The sequence below is a fragment of the Indicator indicator genome, chromosome 1 (assembly GCF_027791375.1).
Source record: "Indicator indicator isolate 239-I01 chromosome 1, UM_Iind_1.1, whole genome shotgun sequence".
Lineage (NCBI taxonomy): Eukaryota > Metazoa > Chordata > Aves > Piciformes > Indicatoridae > Indicator > Indicator indicator.
Genome location: NC_072010.1, coordinates 55030026 through 55050950, shown reverse-complemented (window position 1 = coordinate 55050950; position 20925 = coordinate 55030026). Strand labels below are relative to the sequence as shown.

At 37.3% G+C, this 20925-nt stretch overlaps 1 protein-coding gene across 1 annotated transcript in view; it reads right to left on the bottom strand.

Annotated features, from left to right (window-relative positions):
• The window catches only part of GPC6 (glypican 6), a 774375-nt gene that overhangs the window by 669765 nt on the left and 83685 nt on the right, over positions 1–20925 (bottom strand). The window lies entirely within an intron of this gene.

The window sequence follows — 20925 nt, the reverse complement described above, 5'->3', positions numbered from 1 at the left end:
TTATCACACAGACAAGGAGTACTGGCTGTGGGCAGTGAACTTGAACCTGCTCATGAAAAGTTATGAGCCAAGTTATGAAATGTGGGACACTCTAGAACATTTTGTATAAAATGTTGTATAACTGGGCCACCAAGATTTAGTGTCTCTGCACCACAAGTCATTAGAAGTACATATTAAAAAATCAATCATGGAAAAAGCCCTACAGACCAGTGAATATATTTTGTACTAATTCAAAAGATTTTAGCAACTAAAGTAAAGGTCTGTACAGGTTTAAAAAAAAATCTAAGAGAGTATGTCCTCAGTAATAGCGATGCATAGATGAGAGGTCCTTGTTTCAAGTATGGAATGATCATGCTACTTCAGCAACAAAACCAGTCAGTGACACAGCAGCATGACTGGAATCATCTGTTTAAAAAAAAAAAAAATAGACTGGTCAGACAAAACAACAGAAAGCAAGACAGAAAAGGAAAATCTAGAACGGCCTTTGGACCAGAAACAGACAGACACAGTTAACTGCTTAAGTATATCACAGAAACACTCTCAATCTAGGCAGGTAAGTGTGGTTGTTCGTATCAATTTATATTCACATTCGTTGACAGCCTTTGTGTTCTCTCTGGCATACAAGCTACAGCTTTTCCAAGGTATATTTGCCAATTAAGAAGGGGTCAACTTTCCAGGTTATATTAAACTTAAATTTTGCTCATAAAAAAAAAAAAAGTGACCGTGTCAACTAAAATTGTTGACAGCAAGGCATATACAGCATTCAGGTCTGCCTGTAATTCAGCTATGGCATGTTACTAGCTGTTAGTGAAGCTCAGTGTAGTGGACAAGAGCTAACATTCCCAGAGGAACAGAAGGTTCCAAAATATTTCTTGAGATACCAAATATTCCATCTGTGGCAACTTGTCACCAACCTAACAGCTGAGGAACTGTCATTTTAAGTAGCATTCTTGAGGAAATGGAAATTTGGAGGTTTTCATAAAATCTCAGAGAAAATGGGGGTTCAAATTTCTGTGTGGAGGCAATTGTCTGGAATAATGTGCACCATCTCCACAAGAACTTTAAAGGAGCCACACAGGCATTTTGCATATCACTGAAAAACTGGTAGGCCAGGACAAAATAGTGTGTAACATTTCAATTTTTTTTTCTTCCCTAGGAATGATAGAGGTGGGAAAGAAACATATAGTGGTATTGCTAAAGTATGATAATGATGATGTGTCAACCTATCTAGGCCAGTATAAGTCAAAGCAAAAATAAGAAAAAAAAGAGCTTTCTGAAAACTGAAACAGTGCTGACCCTACACTTCCTACATTTTAATTTTAAAATCATGACATTAGCAAACCAAAAGATGCATTTAAAAATATTTATTCTGATGGGACAACACTTCATTTTAGATGTTAAGCTGTCAGTCCAGGCAGATGATTCAAAAAGAAGCTTCATTTGTTGGTTTAGTATGCTCACTAACAGAAGAGGACACAGAAGAGTAGGTCTAACTGTTGCAGGGCTCTTTGGGGGTATTTTAAATTTATGAAAGCAAATCAGACAGACTGGTGAATGACCTGAGAAATGTGTCACTGTCAGCTCTCACTAGTAAGAGATATACTACAAGGTTTTCTGAGTGATGTTGTCTGTATATTTTGATAAAGACAACCAAAAGGCATGCTTTTACTGACATAATATAGTAAAATATTTCACAGATGTTTCTCACACTCATGGTTTTCCGTATCCACTAGGCCCAGACCTACTGCTGTCACATGGTCCTAAGGAAAAACTTGGTGTGAGAAGTATAGAAACACTGTCACATTAGTAAGAAGACAAAATATGTTGGGTTTGAGGTTGGAGAGGCAATTTGATTGTAGAAATAGCAGAAGGTAACAGAGTCTGAGGGAGCAGGAAGGTCCAAGATTGTCGTCTTTCCACATCTCTTCCTGAGGAGTCATCTCCTCTGTCATGCTTCTGTGGCAGGGGTTATGGAAGGTAACCTTCAAGTATGAAACTCAAGCTTGACCACAATTGCAACCAGTGCAGCTGGATATCATGGCTGTTCCTGTCTGCACATCCTGTAATGAATTCTCCAAGTGCCCCAGGGCTTTCCAGGCCAGTCTTCTGCACAAATGAGTTAATGGACTGGCTGGAGACAAAGAACTGTGTTGAAGCTAAGTGACTGACCAACCCAAGCCACATTCCATCATGATTAATTATTTGACTGACTAACTACAGTTACAGGAGCTCTCCAGCTGGGAATTTCAGAGAGTTGTAGAGATTCTCCCAAGAAGCCCTGCTATGCTTCATTCAATTTGTGAAATTAAACCTCTTGATTAACATCCCAACTAGAATGTCCCAGCTAGCTCCTACTGGGAAATTGATCATATGTACATAAGCCACTTGAAAATAACCTGTAGAAATTTGCCAAAGATGGAGAAATGTTTATGTAGTACAGTATGCACATGTACTTTTAAGACTGTTAGAAGATGTGCAGGATCCCGCACCTGGGCCAGAACTATCAATACAGATTGGGCCATGAGGTGACAGAAAGCAGCCCTGCAGAAAAGGACTTGGGGCTGCTGATGGATTAGAAGCTGGATGTGAGCAATGTGCACTTACAGCCCAGAAAGCCAATCATATCCTGGGCTGCACCAAAAAATGTGTTGGCAGCAGATCCAGAGGTGAATCTGCCACTTTGCTCTGGAGACAACTCACATGGAGTACTGTCTACAGGTCTGGAGCCCTCAATACAGGAAGGACATGGGCCTGATGGAGCAGGTCCAGAGGAGGGCCACAAAAATGATCAGGGGTTGGAGCACCTCTGCTACAAAGGCAGGCTGAGGGAGCTGGGGTTGTTCAGCCACAAGAAGAAAAGGCTCCAGGAAGGCTAATAATGACCTTTCAGTACCTGAAGGGGGCCTCAAGAAGGGTGGAGAAAGACTGTTTACAAAGGCCTGTAGTGATAAGACAAGGGGCAATGGCTTCAAACTATAGAAGAGTAGATTTAGATTGGATGTTAGGAACACATTCTTTACCATGAGGATAGTGGAACACTAAAACGAGTAACTCAGGGACGTGGTTGTAGCCCCGTCCCTGGAGATATTCAAGGTGAGGCTAGACAGGGCTCTGGGCAACCTGATCTAGTTGAGGGTGTCCCTGCTAACTGTGGGAAGGTTGAACTAGATGACCTTCGGAAGTCCCTTCCCACCCAGACCAGACCATTCTATAATTCTATGATTCTATGTTTTCTATGCCATTTAAGATGGCTCCCAAAAATGGACCATGCATCCAATGGAGTGGTTAAGTAGTACAACAAGCCAGTAGAAGAGTGTTTTGAAGAGCTTTGTCCAATATAACCATACCGTTGCAGAGACCCTTACAGTGAAGATTCTCATTTCCATCCAGTGATCAACTGCTTAGATGATTTCTTTCCCAACAGAAGTATTACTGTATGAGAAAGTCCAAAGTTTGTGGTTGTTTTTTTTCAAACAAGTAGTCTGTCCATAACTGTCCATGCAACAATTACATAGCATCAAAGAAGAATCATTCAGAGAAGGTGTGGATCTGAGTAAGCTCTCCGAAGAGCTGGAGGAAGGTGTTAATTTTATTTCTTTCACTGCACACTCAAGATGTATGTGTTGTGATAAGGAAAGATGGAAACTGCATAATGACTAATTCTGTTTCTCATCTTCTCATACTTTCAGGTTTCCCCACAATCCATAAAAATGTAAGGTTATATATAGAAAGAGTTTGCAACAATGTATTTAAAATCCAGCTCAAAACTGCAAACTGACTGCTAAGCAGTATTTGTTTAACAAGATTCAACACAAAGGTAAGAGCTGGGAAATGGCAAGTTCTGCGTGACATCTGCAAACAACCGTACTCTCCCTAACTCTGCTTTACTTTATCTTGTAACCTAAGTGCTAGTAAAGTTCACTTTTTTCACTCCTTCTAGCCTCACCATTAATTTCCATCTGCATTTTCTCTCAAAATCAGGCAAAAGTTTCCAAATATTTAGTCAAAACAATTGAATTAAGTGACAAAGCCCCTGTCAATAACATCAAGTTTGGAAGTATCATTGTTAATAGCATACTATGTATATAAAGTGATCTTATCTGTATATGTCCATGTCATAGAGCACAGTTAAGGGACTCTGATTTTTTTTTAAACGTATATTACCACAAAGATCACATTTAAATAATTTAAATTTGCTGTTTCTTATTATCAAATCTATATCTCTAGGAAGAATTATAAAGGATAGTCTCAAAGTTGCACACCCTTACAAAATGATCAACGAAGTACTGAGTAAATTTCAAATGAGCAAAACCATCTAATGCTTGGAAGAACTCTAGATGCCCATAGAAAGTTTTTTATATACAGGTTATTAAAATATGCAGTTTTGCCTTTTTGGATTATTAAATAGAACCTTACATATTAGGCTTCTTTGTAGATTTTCTGTACCTGGAACTACAAAACAGTCAAGGATGCTTCAGCCTCAATGAGAGATACATAGAGAAGAGAGATATAATAGATTCATAGAGTCATACAATAGTCCTAGGCAGAAGGGACCTCCAAAGGTCATCTAGTTCAACCTCCCCGCATCACTCTCAACTGGATCAGGTTGCCCAGAGCCCTGTCAAGCCTCACCTTGAATATCTCCAGGGAAGGAGCCTCAACCACCTCCCTGGGCAACCTGTTCCAATGATCCACCACCCTCATAGTGTAAGGAACTTGTTCCCAACATCCAATCTAAATCTGCCCTTGTCTAGTTTGAAGCCATTGCCCCTTGTCTTATCACTGCAGGCCTTTGTAAACAGTCTTTCTCCACCCTTCTTGAGGCCCCCTTCAGGTACTGTAAAGCTGCTATTAGGTCTCCTTGGAGCCTCCTCTTCTCCAGGCTGAACAACCCCAGTTCCCTCAGCTTATCTTCATAGCAGACATGCTCCAACCCCCTGATCATTTTTGTGGCCCTCCTCTGGACCTGCTCCACCAGGTCCATGTCCTTCCTGCACTGAGGGCTCCAGACCTGTAGACAGTACTCCAGGTGAGTTCTCACCAGAGCAAAGTGGCAGAATCACCTCTCTGGATCTGCTGCCAACACATCTTTTGATGCAGCCCAGGATGTGACTTGCCTTAATAGATGTCTGTTAATTTCTCAGTGGTCTGAAGAAGGTGCATATAGACCAATACACAGAGTAAGGGAGTGATGTACTATCTAAACAAATAACAACAACAAGAGTAAGATAGAACAACTCCAAGAAAATGAAGGAAGAGAAACATGACTTGTCTCAAATAACATGAAAGTAAGCTAAGAAAGATTTTGCAAACATTGTAAGAAGGCTCCAAACTGACTGGACAAAGTAATGGAAACATTAAATACAAACCTACCACTACGGCTCAGAAGGTCCTGGGAAAAATTTACTGCAATGATGCTTTCAGCTTACAGTCTTCCCTAAGCTGTCAATACACTATGATTAACCTGTTTTAATGAACAGATGAAATGGCTGAAAATTTAATCCAATCTGATATGCCCCTACATATACTCTAAAGTCCTTTGAAATTTCTAAGTACTATGAAACTGCATCTATCTTCTGGATTTTGCTATTCTTTAACCAGTATCTTGCAGAAGATATGCAGAAATCGAAATAAAAATTTCTATTCTAGAACTTGCATCTGAGACTCTCAAAGAGCTAATGGATACATATTGTAGCTAAAAAAGTATTGAAAAAAATCAATCTCAAGCATTAGATGTCTCTTTACATATGTGATTCTTTGGCAAATGTTGTGGCATCATCAGCATCTCTCCTCTGTGGCCAATGAATAAGAACCTTTACTGATAAAGACTTTACTGAAAATTATTGGAAGATAATAATGTGCAAAAACCTGAAAGAATATTTTGAAGCGCTCCTCTGCAGCTCAGGCAAGCACTGTTAGATTCCTATGTGCTGCTAGCTACTCCAAGGAACAGCAAAGACGACACATATGAATCTTAATCTGATTTCAGGAAAACCTACAATTAGTAATTCTAGCAATAGACTCACCAATTTACCACTTTCTTCTTCCTACATATGATACACTCACCTTCTTAGCATGGAAGCACTGATTCATGTTCCTTTAAACTCTTTGGGTCATTCACTCCACCCACCCCCCCCTCCCCCCCCCCGTCCCCTATATTTCCATTTGGTTTATTTTCTCATTTCCACTTTTTGATTATTTTTCGCCTCTATTAAAGCCAGCCTTTTAATGAACCATCAGTTTATCCAGGCAATCCTATAATATTGCACTGAATACAGCACCGGCATTAGAACGTCACAAACATCCTGGTGTTTTCGTAGGATTATTAAAAGGATAAACTTTGAAAAATGTTGCACTCAAAGTAGTAATGTCTGCTCATTAGATCGATGCTTCTAGATGTATTTAAAAAATAAAAGTGACAGTAATGTTTTGAAGTAAATGGATTAACAACCAACACTTGCAATAGATGCATGATGATAATTTTAAATCACTGGCAATTATTTCTATTTATTTATGGAAGTATTGTAGATAGGGAGCAGCAACCTGCAGAGAGACATGCTGCAAAAATCCAAAAATCTGCAGAGGAAGAGAGTTTCTGGAGAGTCAGACTGTGAAAGAACATTTCAGTAAGAAATTATGTTACACATTTACTCCCATTTGTTAATATGCACCGACCATAACAGTACAATCACACTTCATTGTTGCCTTTATGTATTTACTAGTGTGCTGAAGGCAAAAGATATACAAAGCATTTCCATATACGCTGCATTAAGAATGTGTGCAAACCTGCATCCCAGTTCTTCCACTCCAATTCACCACATCAAATGAGACTGTGGTACAGCCTCAAGATGCAACATCTGTGTACAATTTCCCATCTGTGAACTTCAGTCTTTGTAATCAAGAGCTACACGATTTATTCCTACACCTGTAACCATCCCTGTGGCCCCTCCAAGAAGCCAATTCCATGTACTGGTCTCAACACAATTATTTTATTGACATTTCTCAGCTGAAAGACTTTTGCAAATATCATCCAATTTTCCAGGTCTTTCTAAAGGATCAGAAGAAGCACCTTGAATAATGGACAGAAATTTACGTTGATGAGTGTCTATTGTCTTGAATACAAATGCTTATTCATGGTGTTTGCCCAAAGCTAAATGTGTGTGTTTCTGTAATAACTAACTGCAGTTAGACTACGAAAGCATACTTGTGCTGGAGATAAAATATGTTTGAGCCAGAGAACATCTTTTGCTTGAACAACCCCCAGGCTAAGATCTTCAAGGTCTCCTAATTAGAGAGGATGTCACTGAGCTTGAAACCTGTCATTCTAAATAACACAGCTGGAAAGGTCACTTTATTTCTGTTTGGAAATGATAACAACTCTGTTAGGTTACTGCAGCAAGTAATAGGCTCTGCAGGTTGAGATCCGTTTCTGGCAGAGATCTGCAGGTAGAAAACTGCTCTGGTTCCTGGGTTCATGTATGCAGTGAGAGGCAACCTAACAGACTTCGCAGCCTGGCCAAGGCACCAACCTAAGACTTTCTTTCAAGTACAGAAATAAATTCAGATGTAGCTAAATCTCCCATATCATGCCCCTATCTCAAGTCACCCTACTATATAGCCTTTACTATATACGGCCAGTAAAAAAGATACTTCTTTCAAGTGGTGATGCAAAGCATATCCTTCATGAATAACTTACCAAAAATACCATCTGCTTCACGGTGTATGCACAAAAGTATTAAATGTACTCTCATGTAGACACTTATCTTCATATTATTTTTAAGACTGTGTAGTACGTGTCAGATCAGAAAGCAGTATTACTAGAAATAAAATTTAAGCACATGTCTAACAATGTCCCTAAAGTAATCCTAACAGCACCACAAACATGAAAATAAATTGTAGGCACTGTAATGTTTTGAGGCCATGTTAGAGGCTTGCTTACTCACATCTATTATGCAAATGCTTTTACACCAACACGTTGCATTTTGAAATGCCTCCTTGCACTGAACTAAACTTTGTAGCAATTCCAATAAATGCTTTCTTTTTTAATATTCAGAAAATCTGAATATATGCAGATAGCATAAATGTGATATACACTTCATCACAGCTATGGTAGAATAAAATAATTTCTTTTTTTTTTCCATTCTTGTTATTAAACTTACAATCCAATGCAGAACTATTTTACTTTTCATTCTATGTTCTCAGTAATTCAACTTAAAGAAAACAATCCAGATTTTTTTTTTTTTTAAATCTAAGCAATCATACAAGAGGGCATGTATAAAATGCTTTTCAAACTAATATACTTTCATGGCACTCAGGAAAAATATGTTAACATATTTACAAACTCAAAAATATGTACAAGTGCAATAATAATTCAGTTTTCATCACAGAAATTAGAACTAAAGTTACCACAGAAGACAATTTCAGTGCTTTGTCTCCTGCCCCGAATCTATACTTCTTCATTTTTTCAGATCATTTGTTTTAATAGCACTCAATAGTTTTTTATGACCGCAAGACAAATGAATTTGGTTTGACTAGATCCCTATCAAACGATTTTCAGTCCTTTAAATGTTTCAGCCCTTGTTATGGCCACATATTTATGCCACACCTTATAATTTCAAGCAGAAACATTTCAAAGCATTTCTTCTGTTTTAAGATGGAGATGTAGACATGCAGTAATTTCTTACACTTCAACACTTCCGTGACTTTCATAATGTGATTTTACACTTTTCAAGACATCTGCAGAACTAAACTCACCACTTAGAAAATTTTATCGCACTTCAAAAACAAAAATTCATTAATGAATTGAAAGAAAGAAACAGAGCTCTGCTTATGATAGCCATGATTATGATAGCATGAACTTTAACAGTTTGTAAGTACTTTGAGAGTTAAAGTGAGTTTTTTCAACAATTCCAGAATATGGGGAACTGGTATCTTAAAATTTATTATAGTAGTCTGAACATATGGTACAGAAGGAGATTCTATGTTTTATCTTTCGGTTTGTAATCAGCACAGCCTTCACCCAGTCTGCCTGTTTGTTCCAGTTCCTAGAAAGTATGCAGAAAGAGCTCCTAAATTAACAGCAGCTATGGGTTGATGAGGGTGTCTTCTCATTGCACACGTAACTGATCTTTCCTACCTGCTCTGGCCACTGCATAAAGATGAAACTTGGCAGGAAGCCAAAGGAATTAGCTCCAATATTTAATATTGCTCATGATATGGTATTCGAAATGCTGCAGATTTCATTTTTAGAAGATTAATTACAGGGAGAAGAGGCCTGAAGTCAAGATTTTTGTGTATGTGTATATATATATATATATATGTATATATATACCATTTTATACATATAACACTTTTTATATATGTATGTGTTTGAGGTTTATATATATTTATATAAACAAATGAGATGTCACATATATAGTCTTGTTGTATAAAATATACATATATATTCAAATGTTTACTGAGAAAGAGTAAGAGGGAAGAAAATTACTCCATTACCAAAAGTGATCCCTGTGTCTCACAGGAAATGAAGGGATCTCAAAAACAATTTTTATCCCCTGAAATTAAATGCTTCTTAAAAACTCTAAAGCTAGGGACTCTAGAGAAGAAAGCAGAGTCTTATTTAACCTGTTACCTGCCAGGACACAGAAATAACTGAGGAAAGACTTTATTGTTATGTCTTTTGGGTGTAGCTAGTTTGAGGTTTTTTAACATTGACTAGCTCCTCGAAATATATTTTTAAATAAACACATTTTCCCTAAATGTTCTTAAGGCACACACATACACACACAGATAATTATTGGTGACTGAACAATATGATAGACAACAAGACTTCACCCTTACCTGCCTATCAAATTTAAAGCCAGATCACAGCTCTCCATTCATTACTGCCAGGTATGCAGTACCTGATAGAGTTCATCTCTTCTCCTCTACTAATACACTTGTGTAATAGATAAAACAAAGCTAAGTTTAGAAATTATTGCCAGTAACTATCACTTGAGACCCAGGTTTTGAATTTATCAAATAACTGATCACTTTCTGTACTGTGACAGGATGAGGATGGCTGTGGTCAGAGCTTTCACCTGTGCCATCTGGCATTCTTCCAACCACTCCTCTGTGAGCACCTGTGACTATGGGGCCAAGCTGTGATGCCCTAAACTATCTTCCTCTCCAGGTGGAGAATGACCACAGAATGACCCACAACGCACATTTACTAGTGTAGAGAGAACCTGAGAATTCAGCATTCTTCAAACCAATAGCAGGGAGTTAAAAAATAGGACTCAGGCTTGCAAGGTGAATGCCTGCAAATGGGACCTGCTGAAAATGCTGAAGTAGTGAACACCACAGCTATACACTCCTCTTTCTGATGGAAATTACACGAGGAACAGAAGAAAGGGAAACCATTGCTGTTCACAGCTCTGTGTATTTTCTAGACTGAATACCATAGCACTTTACAGTAGTAAAGCCCAGTGTTAGGTACAATAGCAAAGGAGAAAATAAGGGAAACCTTCCTATATCACTGCTGTTCACAGCCCTGTGCATGTTCTAGACTGAATACCACAGCACATCGTGTTAGTAAAGCCCAGGTATAGCAGCAAAGGAGAAAATATAGACATTTTATAGTCATCTTGCAAAATGTCTGCAAACATGAGTCTTAGTATCCTTCTGCAGTCCACTATTTTGGCTTCCAAAGGTTATAAAATAATGTAAAAGGCACATGAGCAAATATGAAATCATAATTATTGATTCAGATCATTTTCACCAAAGTTGAAAGCTGCCTGTCTTGAGGAAACAATTTCCATGTGCAGTAAGACTCTTCACAGGATTTGGCAGGTTCTCTGATGCCTGTAAGGAGTTTCCTAATGATTTCAGCATTACATCAAGTTGTAGGTTAGTAGTTTATATTATAGATTCTGTACACAGTACACTAAAATAATTGTTTTATATAACTAAAAAAAAAAAGTTTATTATGAATACTGTCTATACCTGTCATGGTGTTCATAACAAAGCTATCTATAAATCAAACTTATTTTGTAAAATAAAACACAACCAAATATTATCAAATTCATAAACTATATTAAATTGGTGCCTGGCAGCTAACATATAAAAATGCCCTAAACCAAGCTGAACATAGTGAAACTACAAAATGATTCAATATCTCCAAAGAATGAACATAAGATATATGGAAATAAATAGACCCAAATACCATTTTTCTTCTAACTACAAACATTTACTAGAGACACTTCAAATAACTTATGCACATGTTAGAAATTATCCTTCCTTTGTTTGTGACAGCTTCAAGAATTATTTTGCAATGCCTGTTACATTAGATTGCAGCACAGATTTTTGCTTCTGCTATTGGTAATGAATTTTGCAGTTGCATAGCCTGTTTTGTATTCTGGTGAGTGCAAACTTTGGGAGTCACATTTTTCATGCTCACTTAAAGAAGGTCATGTTAGTCACATAGTCATCTTTATAGTCTCTAAGGTATCTGCATGCCTCACTGTATTTGCTTTCTCCTTACTTCTACTGTTAAGAAGTATTTATAGCAGAAATTAAGATTCTTAAACAGAAGTTCCAGAAAACGGGGGTTTGTTTTGGTTTGGTTTGGTTTTGTTATGAAAGAATGAATCCCAGAGCATTTTAAGATTTTCTGCATTAGTAATATTTACATCTGTGATTCCCTATTCCACATTAAAGCTGGCAATCTGTGCCTTGCTGGGTTGAGAAGCATATTTTTCAAACAGATTTGCTGTTCAACATGGTATTTTTCTGCCTTAACTAACTTGGGCCAAATAGTGTATATGTGGATATAACTCAGCTAAAGTCTACCCTCTTATTCCATGGCCAAATTAGTATTTATGAGAGCTAAAGCTAAATAAAACAAAGCAAAGCAGTCTTCTGACTGCATTACCCATATTGCTTCTTTCAAGTAGTGGGAACAAAGTCGAAATTGAAAGTGTGTGGCTTCAAAAACATTTCACAATCAACGTGACCAGGTTTGTCAATACCAAAATGCATGCCTGAACTTCACTCAACTACCAGCACATGTCCTCCCAATGACATGGATTTCATGCTGTTTCTATCACATCTTACTCAGAAGAGGTTTTATGGACTTACCATTTTTTAATTTAGCCCACTACATCCTTCACTGACAAAATGCAGAAGACACAAAGCAACCTGAAGACGCTAAGTCGGACTGTCAGTAAATCCCAACACTGGGGACAAAGACACCCATTTATTATAATTAAGAAAAGATGACAAGGCAAACTTCCAAAATCAGGCATTACCCTTCATCCCTCCTAGTCTTTACCACAGAGTACTTTCAATGAATTACATTGAATTTCCATAGCAAAAAACCAAAAAGACCAACAGAACCAAAATAAGATAGAAGGAAGAATTTGCCCTGTGCTCAGAAGGCCCATTTAATGCATTTTATACTAGAAAATTGCATAGTAGAATACCAATTCTTGTAAAGCCAATTGTCTGAAGAAAAAAATAGTGGGTTTCCTTTACAAAAAGATATACAGAAAGTCACTCACAAGAAATGCCACGGCTTCAGTTCTAACATTTTTTTCAAAAATGAAACTAAACAATTAAACTAAAAAAGTTACAACAGCATAATCAAAATCCCCCAAGAAAAATAAATATGATTCATAGCGCTTCAAGACAGGAACAGTATCATGTGCCTTATGTCATGAAACCATTTGGGGGTTTTATTCTGAGACCTGAGATCTGAGGAACAGGTTTGAATGTCCAGCTCTAAAATACTGATCCATAGAACAAATCCTTGGAATCTGAGAGGCATTTAGCTGTGTAATCACACAGTTGACAGAACTATTTTTTACTTTTCACCCTTCCAAAAAACAAAGCCACTAATCATTTTTCACCCTTTGAAATCTTGTCATCCCTCGCAACTCTGTGTGATCATGGCAAATCATAGTAATTAAAAAAGTACTTTAAAGAATAAAATCATGCAAAGAGAAATAGACTGATTTAAGCCTCTGGAAAAGAAAGTTCTCTGCTGCAACAGGAGGTTAGCTAGGATTACATATGAGGTAAATGGCAGCTTCTCTCTGGAGCTATCTTTTCCATACAGAAAGGACTGAAAGGATTATGTCAGGCTATGCCCCACTACCTAATTTACTTCAATGTGAAATGCAATGTTGTCTAAATTATGGGAGAAAATTGAATTAAAAACATTAAAAAAAATAGAAAAGACATAAGACCTGTAAGTTGCTGGTGTCTGGGCAAGTAATCAGAGATATCATTGCATGCTCTCTTCATCTTATACTCTTCCTTCTGCATCTGATAGTGGTGGATGTCAGATATTCAGCATTGCACTACATGCTTCCTCAGACTGATCCAGCACTATCTCTCTTTTGTTCTTGTTAAGGATAATGTTAAATTTATTATATTTTAAATTATTATTATTTTGCTGCTGTGGTTTAAAACAGTCTTACTGTATTTAATCATGCTCTGGACCCTGGAGCTGCAATACTAACATAATGAAAGCTAAGACTTACATAAGCTGTTTCCTAGTCTTCCTTCTAGCTTTAGAATGAAGTGAGACAAGAGCCAGCTATGGTAATTTCTTTAGGAAGAACATACCTGTTCAAACCATCAGTTATTTCTGTTTTATAAAAACACAACAGAAACCAATCATAATGAATTACCTACAGTCCCTGACACCAGCAACTTAAAATATTCTCTTACATTATCTCCAAGTTTGTATTTTTCTCTAATTCTCATTGTGTCTGGAGTTCCTCTGCTTCAGCATGGCTTCTGTCCTTGGTTTCCATGGACACTTTTCCAGAAAGATTCCCTATGCTTTTTCTAAGCCAAAAGTAGAATCAAGATTTTATTTTCACCTTCTTATTTTTCAAACACTTCTGATTCAAGACTTTTCTTCAAGTATAGTACTATTTCAGATTCTGAGATCACTCTTCCTTATTTCATTCCTACTTTTCTAATTTTGCTTTAACATAACAGTCTGACATGTTTCAAGAAGTTCCTATTGGTTTAATGTAATAATGGCTCAAAGAGAACTCTTCATTTTGCTGCTCAGTTTGAGAGATCTTTAGTCTTTTTTTTTCCATATATCTATGAATAACTTCATCCTCCTTTTCATATACAAACCCTAAGACTTATTTCAAATGGTAGCTCTCGTTCCTTATATTCAGTGTTTGTCTTCAGCTTGCAGATTCCTTCAAGAAATCTTTTAAGACATGCAGCCTTTCATATCCAAATACACAGCCTGTGCATTCCCCAAACTGAACTTGTGTCCTCATTGGTACAACATCCTTCTTTCAATCACATGTTCATTAACTTCTCTATAATATAACATCATTTTTATAACAAGCAAAGAGATATTAAAATAATTGTATGCACTTTACACTAGGGAAGGAAGAATTTGAACAGTTTTGCACATATCTCAAGAGGTTCATTTACTAAACCCTATTTATCAATTTGACGGAAGAGCAAGATGCAGCAAAAACAGTCCTGAAATACATTCTTAATTTTTTTTTTTTTTAGCTTTAGTAAAATAAAAATCCTAAAATACTGTGGAAAGGAAGGGTCCCTGAGAACTCTCTGAAAAGATGTACAACACAAAATCTGTTACTTCTGTCACAGAAAATCAGAATGTCTATAGTCTTCCTTTAAGTATGACTTCATTCCGCTACTTAGAGCATAAAGTGAAAATTACAGACTGAAAGCACTGCTGGAATATGATAAAATACACCACTGAAGAACTGGGGTACCTGATGGCATTTATGAGAATTCAAACTAACTTTAAGAATTTAGTGAACTTTTTCCCCATCAGATCACCAGAAGAGTTATTTCTTCCTTGCTCCTTCATGTATAACTTTGAAGCGATCATGTTTCCAACTACTTCTGGGATAGCTCAATCATTTCCCAGCTTCCCAGGTTATACAGGCATAGCAAAGCACAAAGAGTAGTTTCCCAAACTAACATCAGACATGATCTTTGACTGCAGTCCCTATAGGTAATAAAGAAATTATCCTCAGAAAACCCAAATCAAATTCATATTTGCTATTTTGGAATGGGTACATGATAACATTCCTTGAAAAAAAAATATTGTAGTTTCTTTTCTAACCTAACTTTTCAAATAGGATAGATATCCCTTCAAAAGTTTATAAACATGTCTAGCTCCTGTGCTTCTGTAAGACTTTTCCACTCTCCAGGTGACAAAGGAAGCCCCACTTTCCTTCAGTCACCTTGCTTACCTACCATCTCTGCTTCAACGGCATGACGCTTCATTCTTAGGCATTCTTTGGCCATGAGATTCCTTCAAAATCAAATTCTGTTATCTTAGCATCTGGCAAATGATGCTGCATAGTTCAGATTATTACCCGCTTCGGGTGGGTAGTGATAATGATGTAGCAACAAGAGGATCACAATCAATTAAAAGAGATTTCAGGGCCTTGGGGCAACTGATAAAGGAATCAGGAGCTCAAGTTGTGTTCTCCTCCATCCCCCTGACATCAGCAAATATATAGGAAGAGCCTATATATAGGAAGGTCAATTTCTGGCTCCAGGACTGGTGCCATCGACAGGGTTTTGGGTTTTACAATCACGGCTCAGTATACAGGGCTCCAGAGTCATGAGAATTAAAGGGGTCATACCTGTCTCAGAGGCAAATAAGGAATATGGGGCAGGAGATGGCAGGTCTCATTGAGGACTTTAGATTTGAATGGGAAAGAGGTTAGTAATCTCATGCCTGCCTGTGACACACAGTGGGCACCACAGTAAGGGCAGAGGGATGGACTACTATACTAGTAAGGGCTCTCAACTTGTTGCCCTCAGGCAAGCCAGGGACAATGCACCAAGATACTCCAAGTGAATCAAGGGGAATTTGCCTAAGGGGGTCCAGTCCAGCTGAAGTGCCTCTATGAAAAAAAAGAAAAAAAGAAAAAAAAAAAAGGCAAATGAAGACACAAACAAAAACCAACAACAAACCCAGCTTAAAAGTAGTCTGTATTTTCAGAATCTGAGGGCATACAAAATCTCACTTTGCCTTGGTAAAACTTATATCCTACTGAAAGGATAATTCTGTCAATATAAACACTAAAACCATTAATTAGAATTTTATGCCTTAAGAATCTGAATGCAGTATTTCCCATGCAACAGATTATGAAAGAGTAATTACAGATGGATGAATTTACCCAGCAACAGGACTGACTGGTAGGGTGACTGGGTGGGAAATAGTGGGCTGCACAGTGCACTGCATGGATTCTCCCATTTTACCTGGCCGGCAGTGAAAAATGTAAAAGGGAAAGAAGAGACAGTAGGAAAAAGATGCTACGATCTCTTTCACTCTCCAGTTGAATTTTAGTGTATTTAGTGCTGTCATTCAGCATTACTCAACCTCATCTGTCTCGAGACCTTTTTTCCATGCTCTTAGTGCTTAAGTGCAACTATGACTTAATTTCATGTCTAAGCGTTTGTAACACCATTACACTGAATTACGGTTATTCATATTAGCAGTATGGAAAGCACAGTATGTTGTGCTGACCCACACCTCAGTACTACAAATCTTACGGATTTCTCATAGGTTTTAGATTCATTACTAGCTTATGGAATTCAGAAGAGTTATATTTAGAAAAAATATGGAAGAGACTGACAAGGATATAAATTCCTTGTACCCTCAAAGCAATTAGTTACCACTGTGCCTAGGAACACTCATGACTCAGTAATGATTACATTCATTATTCCCTATACATGTTTGCATCAAATGCTCTCTTAGCATACAGATTGATAAAAGACATAAATGGATGTTTGTTTGGTGAAGACAGTTCTCAACAGGTCAGCAGATAGGAGGGCAATGTGAAGCACAATCTCATTTACTCAGAGGTAACTGTCAAATGCAGGAATTGGTAACTAAGACATCAAGGTTATGTTTGCTCCCTTAAAGAGACATCTTTCAGTTGGAGGAACAGGAAAACTAATTCCTTACAAAAGTAGAAGTTAATAAGGCAGAAAGAACTGAAGGAAAACAAGTAAATTTATCCAAAGCCCTACTGACATTCAAGAAAGGAAATTAGTTATAAAGCTAAGACTCCCACCAAAAGAGCAGTTCTTTCCAAAACTGAACTTGAATAGCACGTAGAAAATATAATGCATACATAATATGTAATGCACGTAGACAGAAAGACACTTTTCAGCTTTAATCTTGATGTCAGAAAAGCAAGTATTTTTTCTTTCATTTATTGTTCAGTTTTTTGAAACATTTGCAACATGCAAAATGGACAGCATGATAACAAACTTTGGTTGTTTTTTCCCCTATGTTTATTTTCAGCAGATTTGAGCTAGGAGTGATTGCAAGGATTTTTCATCCAGTACTGTTTAGCAGATGTATAAGTGGGTATTGTAAAACGCTAACAAGTGCTTTATTTCCTTAGCACAATTTCCAGCGCAACAATCCATCCTCTCCTTAGAAAACACCTGGATCAGTTTCAGAGCTGGGCTGTGGGAAGGACATGTCTTTCAGTGACTGTAAAACTCAACTTTGCTCTGGAGAACCTCAAAGTATTCCCAAGGAGCCAGGTTTAGATCTCCTTCTTGACAGATGGATAAAGATCTGCTCACTGCATTTCTATGATCATGGGTTTGATGAACATATCGACCTATACTTCTGATTGGTTAAGTCACCTTACAGCATCTACATTTAAGAAACACAGGGAATCATGCAAGGCATTCAACACACCAATTTGTAGCACATCTGACAGAATAAAAGTGGCCTACCCAAAAAAAGGACAAGTCTGGAAGACTACATCAGTAAAAGAAGAGTGGATGACAGGCAGAAAATTATAGAGAATGTTTTATTTTATTATTTAGAATGTGACTCTACTCATAATCATGTAAGACAAAGTGTACTTAACCTCACAACATGAAACACTGCCTTTTCATATTCTATAAAGAAGACACAACTTAACCCTTAGTTAACATATTTGTAAGCAGCTCCATATGTGACCACTGAATTTTTATGTAAAATAGTTTATCTGTGCTGTAAGAAATCTGCAGAAATTGAAGTTTCCTAGCAGTGGTAGCAAAAGCAAACCAATAATTTACCGATGACTGTCAATAACACTTCCTCATCATTTATACACAAGTACTGCAATATTTCATCAACACAAAATGCTGTAACTTCTTCAAATGCCTCACCTTGAAGAGACTAGATGTGAATTTCTGCATTTAGACAGCAAATTCAGAAGCCCAGTAGTCAGAGTTCCACAAAGGATTACCAGCATAATCATTGTTCAGAGTCATACCATAATTAATAAATTATACATCTAGTATCACAGATAGACTATATGAAGGGCAAATATCTGATTGAAAGCTATAGATTTTGAAACAACAGTGAAATGCAATCCTTATAGAAAAGTACCAGAGTTTTTTGGGTTTATTAGTACAACCCCACTTCTAGATGCAACACGAAGTTTGCATGCTCCTTAACAATACTAAATCCAAACTTTCAGTGCAAGGCTGGCCCTTAAACTTCTTTCCACAACTTATTCAAAAGCCTGGACATTTTTCTACAAGTAAGACAGGCTTCTGCTTCCATTCAGTATTCCCAGGTGAAGAGAGACGATCAGAATTTTTGCTTGTCCAGGCAAGGTTTGCACTGGGTGGAAAGAATTCAGAAGGCAGTTAAAAAAAATAAAACAAAATCGAGACTGCATTTATAAAGCTGCAAAAAAAAAAAAAAAAAAAGTCAAGCATTTGAAAATGCAAGCCCTTAACAGAAAAAGCTACTGCATCTTTCTGGTGTGTCATCATAGACTATAAAGTTTATAGGCCCTAATTCAACTCCCAACAGTAAAAGATTCCTTCAAAATTGTATTCAAAGCCTCAAAATTAACATCAGCACTTTTGAGAGATTCGGCTCTCACACAGGCAGATCCTGTGAAATTGAAACTCAGACACAATCTTGAGATATTAATTAGGAAACATTTTAATAAACATATTCCAAAATTAATCCTCTTCCTTCCTAGCATACCTCAGCACTACCATTGTTAACATTAAATTGTGCATACATTTCTTTGTATTTGTATTGCTAAATCACTTCTCCAAAAGAGACTAAAGGACTTAAGAAGGAAAATTAATGTATATTGTACAGGATCGCAGGATCACAGGATGTTAGGGGTTGGAAGGTACCTCTGAAGATTGAGTCTGACCAAGCGCAAGCTACACAGGAATGCATCCAGATGGGTCTGGAAAGTCTCCAGAGAAGGAGGCTCCACAACCTCTTTGAGGAGCCTGTCCCAGTGCCCTGTGACCCTCACAGTGAAGAAGTTTCTCCTCATGTTGAGGTGGAACCTTCTGTGCGACAAGTCATTTATATCCATTACCCCTTGTCCTATCACAGGGTGCAACTGAGAAGAGCCTCTCCGCTCCCTCTTGACACCCAGCCCTCAGATATTTATAAACATCTATTAAATTGTAGATTTCTGTTATCTGCTTCCAAACCATAGGATTGTGTTCATATCCCTCTCTTCAGCTATTCCTCTTTCAGCCAGCCACACTTCCTAGAGCTTAATGCATAAAACAGCATAAACCACAGACTGACCACAAAGTGCTCGAAACTACAATGGGCTTTTTTTGTTGCTATTTAAAAAAGAAAAAAAAAAAGTTTCACCTACATGCAGCCAAAAGCAATCTAACAAGGATTTCTTAAGTAGTTAGTGTGGCAACCTTTAATAAAAATATTCACACCAATTCTCAAAAGACAGAGCTTCTGTGTTTGTCCCTGTGCCCAGCATTTTTGAGATTGTTATTTGATCTGGATTCAGACTCCCTAGCATTACTCTTTTTCTAGGGCCACCGTCAGTTCTCCAGCAAATCCTTTCCTTTCATGGCCAGCAAGATGATTTTATTTCTGCAGCTATTCTGAAAGATCGTGTGAGATCTACTTGAACAAAAGGACTCTCACAATAATTTTGTGAGAGCAATGCAAACTCTAGGAAAGCAAACATGCTGTTAAAGACTTTAACATATTGGTGGAGGAAGATAAGGTAAAAAATGTTCCAGAGATTTTACGCAAACTTCACCAATAAACAGAGAAACGCCACCATGTGCAAATATCTTCACTGATATTAACACCCATTTGCTGTTCCTTTACAGCAGATGCAACGTTCAGTGAAAATGCTTCTGTTTAACACTGAGAATCTTCTCCAAAACTTTAAATCTGCTCAAAGTAAGAGTCAATGTTTGTAAGTCCAATTTAGAATTTATAATGAACTAGACTCCAAAATTTATGAGTTAGTATGGATAAACATATTTTGGAACAGAAGTACAATTACGTGATTATGAAGTAAAAAATTCCTGCTTCCAAGCTGGTTTATGGTACATTGTATATAAATGTTGTCTGCATTTTAACTTTTTTTTTTTAAGTCATGAGGACCAGATGACAAAAACACTGGTCTCATCCCCAGTGGTATGTAAACTGATTACAGTATGCTAACTTTTTTACATTCTATTTGTCTGCTGCACCCACAGACACTATTTTTGAACATTTGGTTTGGGTCATGTCTAATTTACACATTTGAAATCTCAAATAAGAGCCTGTAAATAAGGTGGAAAAAAACGGCATTTTATAAAGTGTCTTTCAAACACTACTTAGGAAGAACTATAACTAAATTATATGTGCCCAAATTTTTCTCAAAAGCTGCACAAAGTGTAGCTAGTTAAAACTTCTATCATCTCTATGATATTATGAGCACAGCTACTGGAAATTACTGGGTTTTGCATAAAATTCTCAGCACTAACACATCTGTGCTAAATCCCACAGCTCAGAGAAACAGGAAACCCTTAGCCCGTAATATAATGAACATTTTATGACAAAGAACATAGTTATTGTGCAGTAACAGCACTCGTTTTAACTTGGTCCTCTGATCTACAGGGCTG